General features: G+C 34.9%; 1 long non-coding RNA gene across 1 annotated transcript; it reads right to left on the bottom strand.

Annotated features, from left to right (window-relative positions):
• Positions 1-1,156: 1,156 nt before the first annotated feature.
• Positions 1,157-2,036, bottom strand: LOC119765052. Its single transcript, XR_005276472.1, has 3 exons — positions 1,911-2,036; positions 1,688-1,829; positions 1,157-1,631 (listed from the first exon to the last, which is right to left on the bottom strand). It is a non-coding gene; the product is annotated as an uncharacterized LOC119765052 (long non-coding RNA).
• Between the last annotated feature and the right edge of the window lie 5,988 nt (positions 2,037-8,024).

Below are 8,024 nucleotides of genomic sequence, written 5' to 3'. Positions count from 1 at the left end.
GTATTTTTGTATTTTGTATTTTTGTATTTTTGTATTTTTATTTTTGTATTTTTGTATTTTGTATTTTGTATTTTTGTATTTTTGTATTTTTGTATTTTGTATTTTGTATTTTTGTATTTTGTATTTTTGTATTTTGTATTTTTGTATTTTGTATTTTGTATTTTTGTATTTTTGTATTTTGTATTTTGTATTTTGTATTTTGTATTTTGTATTTTGTATTTTGTATTTTTGTATTTTTGTATTTTTGTATTTTTGTATTTTTGTATTTTGTATTTTTGTATTTTTGTATTTTTGTATTTTGTATTTTTGTATTTTTGTATTTTTGTATTTTGTATTTTTGTATTTTTGTATTTTGTATTTTGTATTTTTGTATTTTTTTGTTTTTGTATTTTTGTATTTTGTATTTTGTATTTTTGTATTTTGTATTTTGTATTTTTGTATTTTTGTATTTTTGTATTTTTGTATTTTTGTATTTTGTATTTTTGTATTTTGTATTTTTGTATTTTTGTATTTGTTTTTGTATTTTTGTATTTTTGTATTTTTGTATTTTTGTATTTTGTATTTTTGTATTTTTGTATTTTGTATTTTTGTATTTTGTATTTTTGTATTTTGTATTTTTGTTTTTGTATTTTTGTATTTTTGTATTTTTGTATTTTTGTATTTTTGTATTTTTGTATTTTTGTATTTTTGTATTTTTGTATTTTTGTATTTTTGTATTTTTGTATTTTTGTATTTTTGTATTTTTGTATTTTTATATTTTTGTATTTTTGTGTTTTGTATTTTTGTATTTTTGTATTGTAGTATTTTTGTATATTTATATTTTTGTATTTTGATATTTTTGTATTTTAAACTCAAAACACACAACTCGCGTACGCAGACTTTGGATCCTCGACAGAACATGTTAATTCTATGGAAAAGTTGATTTTATACCTTAAGCTGATTTTTTGACTTTAAGCTGTCACAGCTGCCTCAGAATTTCTGGCCACCGACAATTTTCCACCGGCGAGTAAATGGGCACAACCATCGATGCTCCAGCCAAGTTCGGGTCGTGGCAGGTAAAGTTCCGCCGGCTGGAATTTGAGAGGGGCATTTGAGTGTTGTATAAAAGCTTTGGCAAAATTGGAAACTTACATTAGTCTAATATGCCATGAGTTTCATCTCAACTAAGCTATTCAGAATCTGCGGCAAGTCTGGAACCGGCAACCCAGAGTTTCTGGAATCGCTGTCGTCGTAACATGGTGCACGGAGTGTGCGGTATCTGCATGGATTCATTCCGTTGATGAACCGCCGGAGAGATTGCTGGTGGCGCTGGGGTACAGAATTCATAGTTTCGCGACCTTGCGGGAGATATTTGTTGTTCGGAAACAGATTGGTCGGTCGGATTTCGTTTCAGCACGGGAAGAATCCAAGCTGATGTGCTGGGATCGCTGGATGATTGTTTAACCCGGAACTGTTGCCGGCGCAGAGTGATGTGTTGTTGATCTGGGAAACGATAAACGATGTTTCGGGTTACTGCTACGGCAGCAGGTGGAACTGGTGGAGCAGGTTCCGTCCAGTGGTGCCTCTGCGGATTTGTCCTTTTTACGTCCTCTACATCATCCAACTCCGCCGGGATTTGCGAACCGAAAAATCTGAAAATAGATTAGAATCGTTATCACCAATCAAGAAAGAAGCTTTCAAAACTTACCTGCTCTCGATCTGACGTCAAGGTTTGATCTGCCTTTTGGGAACCGCCTTCTTCGATGTCACTTTTGCACCGGCCAGATGGAAAATATCGAGTTCAACAACTCTTCCCCCGACAATTAAAAGTCGTAAACCACCATGCCAACCTGAAGCAAATCAGAAAATCAATCATAATTAGAATCATTTAAATAAGGTAAATATGAATAAGTGTTATTTATAATACTCACCGTCTAACTACTGAAATTTATCTGAAACACTTTTTGAGATAAACACTCAACCAACGAACAGAACAAGAATAGGTTAGGTTGTATGTTTGTTTACTACTTGCGAACGATGCGAACAGCTGATCCTGACAGCGTAACGCATTGGCTGCGGCGGACTGTACGAAAAATGCCCACCGCAAACATGGTGATTGCGATTTTGAAAACATTTGGCATCGATATCGAAAACATTTTTTCCAATATCGCAAACATTCTCGATGATTTCGAAAACATTTCACGTTTTCGAATTCATCGCGAATATTTTTCGGATCCGCTGACCGGATTTTGTTCCGTGTACTAACAAGTTAAAAACAAATTCCTTTGTCAAATTATATCTAATGTAACTTTGCTGTTCAAAAGGGCTCAATACCTTATCTCACACTCGTTAACGCCTCTTCAACTCCTCACCGCCCTTTGAGTGTGTGTTAATTCATTTGTTGAGCACCTCAGCGGTGATCATTGCGCAGAGATGACCAGCGAATTCGAGCTTCTCCATCCGATTAACCATATCGTAATGCGCGCACATTTTGTGCCGTTTTGCGCGCTAATCAGTGTCCTGCCCCCGCGGGACCCTTCTTCACCTCAGGAGCCTCGAGATCGTGCGTTGGTCGTGCGTGTTGATTAGTGGCGATTCCGCCACCGACAAGAGGGTCCCCGGGTGCTGGTGGTGAATGGCCATAACAAATTACGGAATGCGCGCATGAATTAAAGATGAGAGCGTGAAGAAAGGCCAAGAAGCGGCCTGCCGGCTGGACACAATCCCACATTTCATTAATTGCGTGTGTCTTGCTGACGACGAACCCAGCAAAATGTCGCCTAAGAGTCGTTGTCGACTCTTACTTGTGGGGGGCTTTCGGGTATGACGTATTTCCTGTATATTTTGAATATGTATTTTCGCCTGTAATTTAGCCCAACATGAAATTGTAAAATCAGGCCTTCAATTGTTGTATGAATTAGTTTCTGTTCTCATTACTTCAAAACCCGATTTAATATCACCAGACGTGAAATAGAGCCTTTCTTACAATATGATGAAGCTCCGAAAAATATATTGGTGCAATCAATTTTTCAGAAACATAATGGTACCACCCAGTGAGAATTTGACCTAAAGCTTCGAATCTTTTTAGACTAAACCTCGATTGCCATTTTTTTTTTTAAATTTCAGAGGTACATTATGGGTCGCCAGATAATTATATTTAATTAAGAAAAACTTATTGGATTGACATTATTAGAAAAAAAAAATAAGGGGTACTTAGTCTTTAATGTTAGTCTATGATAAACTAAAAAAATATGTATCGATATTGCACTTTGTCGATCTATTGTCAGAAGCCAGAAGGAACCAAGGATCTGACACGCATGCAGTTTCCTGAAGTCACCGCCAGGAGCGCTGTCAATATTGTTTACATTTGGTTTTTTGAAAAGGTCGTATGAAATGCATACATAAATATTTTTCCAAATTATTTTTTGTGAGTTTTCACTATCTTTTGCATATATATTTGAGATGATTACAAGTGTTAAGTAAATTTCTCCACATTTAACAATTATAATATCAAAATATTACAAGGTTTTACTTGACCATCCAAGCAATATATCAAAATACACTATATTAAAAATGAAATAGATTCAATTTCCTTGAAATAACGTAAATTACATTTGATTCTTCCTGACCGTTGGTTTAAAATAAATTGCGCTTTTAAAATACTCACTAAATTTCCGTTTTTGTTTAAAACTATTTTAATTGAACATCAAAAAGTTGATATGCCAACATTAAGTGCTCGATGAAATTAAATGCTGATCTCCAAGTTCAAGTCCGCGATTAAATGTAAATCTTTTAAAGGACAAAAGATCAACTTAACAAAAAAAAAATTAAATTATGATCGACGCGCTTACGACCTTTTCAAAGCTATGCGCCAAAAACTTGGTTCGATCTTGGTTCGATTTTGACTTCACTCGCCTTGTATGTGGATGACAGTCGTTACGTAGCCGTGGAAGGAACACTTTCACGCGCAGCGTAAATGTGCTGGCGTTTTTGCTTCGAATTGACGACTTGTCGATCTTTCGAGTGAGAACGAGCCGGTACTTCGAATTTGATGTTCAGTATATGATTCTTTATAAAACCAAAAATTTAATAGGAAAAATACGATAAAAATAAGACGTAAAATACTAATATGGCTATATCTCTGGAAAAATATTTTGGAAAAGCTTCAAATTTTGGGCCCAAGCAGTTTATGGCGTTTTTTTAATGGATTTTTGTTTGAAACTGAATTCTTTTAATTTGATAGTGTTATCTGTAAAATAGTCCAAAAACTACTAGGGTGACAATAACGAAAAATCGGCATGAGGGATACCTTTTGGCTCGATTCTTCAGGCAATCAAAAAGTAACTTTGCCAATTTTGAGTCAAATTGGTTAAGGTTTAGGAGTCGATTTTTATCGTTATATGTATGGGGAAAAACATCATTTCTAATCTAATCTAACACAAACGCAGCCAGTCCGATGAAAGCATGCTGGAAAGTCTTGTGATAAGATTACGCCCCAAGCACTTTTCTTGTCATTATTAATAATTGCAGTACATGAATTTCCTTCAAGAACCTCATACTTGAGCAATTTTGAGAGAGTCGAGTGCCACCTGGTAGAAAAATACTGAAACGATGTTTTTTCCTATACATTTTTGCGATTTTCCCCATATAAGCTTTAACGATAAAAAGCGATCATTTAACCTTAACCGATTTGGCTCGAAATTAACACAGTACTTATTATTGTCTAAAGAATCGAACCAGAGGGTAACTCTTAAGATATTACAAAATTTTCGGATTTTCTTGTCACCCTAGTGTCTACTTATGGTTAAAATACCCTATTCCCCTGTCTTTTTTAAAGGGGTTACATACATGTAAACCGGCAAAAATGTCAGAGGTTGGTATGAGCACACACTTAAACTTTTTTTAAAATTGTTTTCAGAGCATTAAAATATATTAAAAATACATTTTCAACTATTAACAAAACAAATTCGAAGACATTTGGATGTATCGTTGCCGAGATATAGCTATTTGAAGTAAGCAGTTTCAAAAATGGGTGCTACGATATCACAACACTGTTTTCACCAAATCTCGTTAAACAGTTTCCGTGTGCATGACGAAGGCCGATTTTCAAAAAGTTTAGTTTAAAAAAAATAAAAATATTTTTAAGTTTTCCATATTAAAAATCGTTAGTTTTGATTTTTGTATTGTTTTAAAAAGCTAAATCAAAAAATTGGGCTTCGTCATGCACACGGGATATGTCTTGAGAGTCTTCATCCCAAATATCAGCTAATTCGGTCCATCCCATCTCGAGATATCGTGGCACCCGTAGATTAACTCTGTGTTTAGAGAAAAACGCTCACAAAGTTTGACAGTTCGCTTTGTGCATGGCAAAATTTCAAACTTAAATCGTCTGTTACTTACTTGAAACATGAAATATCTTCATGAAACTTTCAGGAGTGATTGGAAATAATTTTTATTTTTATAAATATAAAATCAGTTCATGTGTTTTTTGAAATGCTGTTATAAACCCATGACCCTAGTTTATGAACGTCCCACATGAGGAATAAAAAAAGTTTACGCTGATGGGTGCTGCTGAATTTGAGATTAACACGAAAGCTTCGACGTTTGTCAAGCCTGCTGGCCCTACACCAGCCCCCTCCCCGTACAAGCCTTGAGGTCCGTTGACGTCCGAGCTCCTTGTACTTGGAGCTCCTCGTAGCACGGGGGGAAAGCTCAGTCGAAGGCCAGCGTGGGAAAATATCATTTTGTGGTAATTAGTGTGAATTATGTGGTTGTCTCCCGTTTCGGATTGTTGCGCGATTGTTTTGTGGGGCCCGGGAAAAGCCAGCGTTGAGACCTGTGCGACATGTGGATGGCGTCAAACGACAACTCAATGAACGCCTCCGATATTGTGTATGATGGACGCAATCAACGAACGGCTAATGGATGGATGTATACAGCAGAAACTATTCGGCTAATTACATTAGCTCGGGAGAAAATGATGGATTTCGTCACGCACCGCCGAGCGTTGCCGTCGTGACGTGGTGGCAAATTATTTTATGTAACGGAATGGAGAAGTTTGTTGCTGGTGAACGTTTAGCAATGTAGTTGGCAAGTTTAACCCCTTTTTTTTCGTTTTTAGTGGAATAAATTTGAAAGATTTTTTATGAAAATAATATTTAAAAAAATATGGATAGAGATTGATTAGCTATATATGGAATAGAAAATATTCAAAGAAAAAAAATATGGAAATCTAAATGAAAGATTTTTGAGTAAAAGTTAGCTCCTCAAATCAGCTTCAGCCAATCTTTCAAGTCGTTTCCGGAAATATTATTTTTCCGTCGCCACAAATTCAATTCCTCCTTAGAAACCTAACTTAATTTAATCCACACCAGTCGCAACAAGTTCGATTAAGATCTCCTCCGAAGCTTAACTCCAGTAGCTGCTCTCCATTTCCGCATCGAAAAGTTCAGCAGGTTCGCACTCCTTTCCTCGAGAGAGGAGGGGACATTAATTTGCAATTCCAAGCGCAAAATTTGCGCTCTCCCGCCGTTGCTGAGCGAATAAATTACGCGAAAAATGAGATTCATTATAAAATTAAACAAGTTTTTAATTAATTTCCGACCGTCTCCGAACGACGACGAGTGACCACAAAACTGGCGAGGTTGTGTTTTTTTTTCGTTCGATTTTGGTCGTAAAAATCCTGCTGCACCAATTTCACTTTGGTGTTTTGCTTTTCTTAGGTTGAACGCGAGCTTTCTGCTTCTGCCAACATGCAAATTGAATTCGCAATTTTATGCAAATATAAATTGAAGCATAACTATCGTCGATTTCTCGCCTCTTTGCATTAACCCTGCACTGAATGAGTTTTTTTTTACAGGAAATTTTATCTATATTCATTGGTTTGCAGTTTAGTTGTTTCACAATTGTTTTATTTTAAATAATATTTTTCTAGCAACAAAAAAATTGTAGCTGTAAAAATGGTTAAACCAGGGCTGTGGAGTCGGAGTCGGAGTCGGAGCCGGAGTCGGTGGAGTCGGGTCTTTTTGGGGACCTGGAGTCGGAATCGGAGTCGGAGTCGTCAAAACTCGAACAGCTGGAGTCGGAGTCGGAGCCGGAGTCGGCTAAATTTTATGAGCTGGAGTCGGAGTCGGAGTCGGAGCCAAAGATTTCTGATAACCCGGAGTCGGAGTCGGAGCCGGAGTTATCTTAAATTCAACAAAAAATATGTTTTTTTACTGTTCAGTATTTCCTATATAACAGCTTAATTTACAAAACAACTTATATTTTTAATTGATTTATCAGATGCCATTATGTATTTGAAGCTTTTTATTGTGATTGAAAAGCTCTAATTGTGTTATTACACTATAATCACTAAATGATAACCTCTTACCCAAGTATGTAGTATCATAATTCATAAAATGATAAAAAAATATTGGTTGTGTAGTGAGAATATATTTATGTTCCCTTTCAATTCAAATTTTACCAAATTTCTTGCAAATTTCATCCAGTTATTTTTGAAAAAAATACACACAAAGTCATCTTTTACCCCGATAGCGAATGTCTTAGAAGTTTTAAGTTAAATAATTTTTTAGGAAAAAATTACGAGGTACATAAAAAGATTATAAATAGTAATCACTGTTTTTGCAGATCGAAAAAGAGTCACTGACAGTTTAACTTTTGTAACAAATAATCAACGATAATAACAATCTCTTACTTGGAACTCAACATGCGCATTTTGTTTATAACTGAGTACAAGAAAATCAAAGTGTTGCATTTAAAATAATTTAAACTAACAAAAAATGTCAAAAGAAGTTGAAACAAATTTGAAACAATCATTGATTGTTGATGTTGATTTTAGGTAAACTTTTTTGATATAGTTGCAAATTATCGTTTAACAAACTCAAGAATTCAGTACAAAAATGAACTAATAAAAAACGTATAGAACAAAATATAGGATTTTAATTTATTTTTCAAACATTATAAATAAAAAAATACAGATTCAAAATATTATCAACTGGTACGAATTTTCTCATACTGTATGTCTTACGCCAATATAACGGAAG

This window comes from Culex quinquefasciatus, chromosome 1 (genome assembly GCF_015732765.1).
Source record: "Culex quinquefasciatus strain JHB chromosome 1, VPISU_Cqui_1.0_pri_paternal, whole genome shotgun sequence".
NCBI classification, from domain to species: domain Eukaryota; kingdom Metazoa; phylum Arthropoda; class Insecta; order Diptera; family Culicidae; genus Culex; species Culex quinquefasciatus.
Note: the sequence above shows the minus strand (reverse complement) of the source record. Positions and strands in the feature narration are given on the sequence as shown.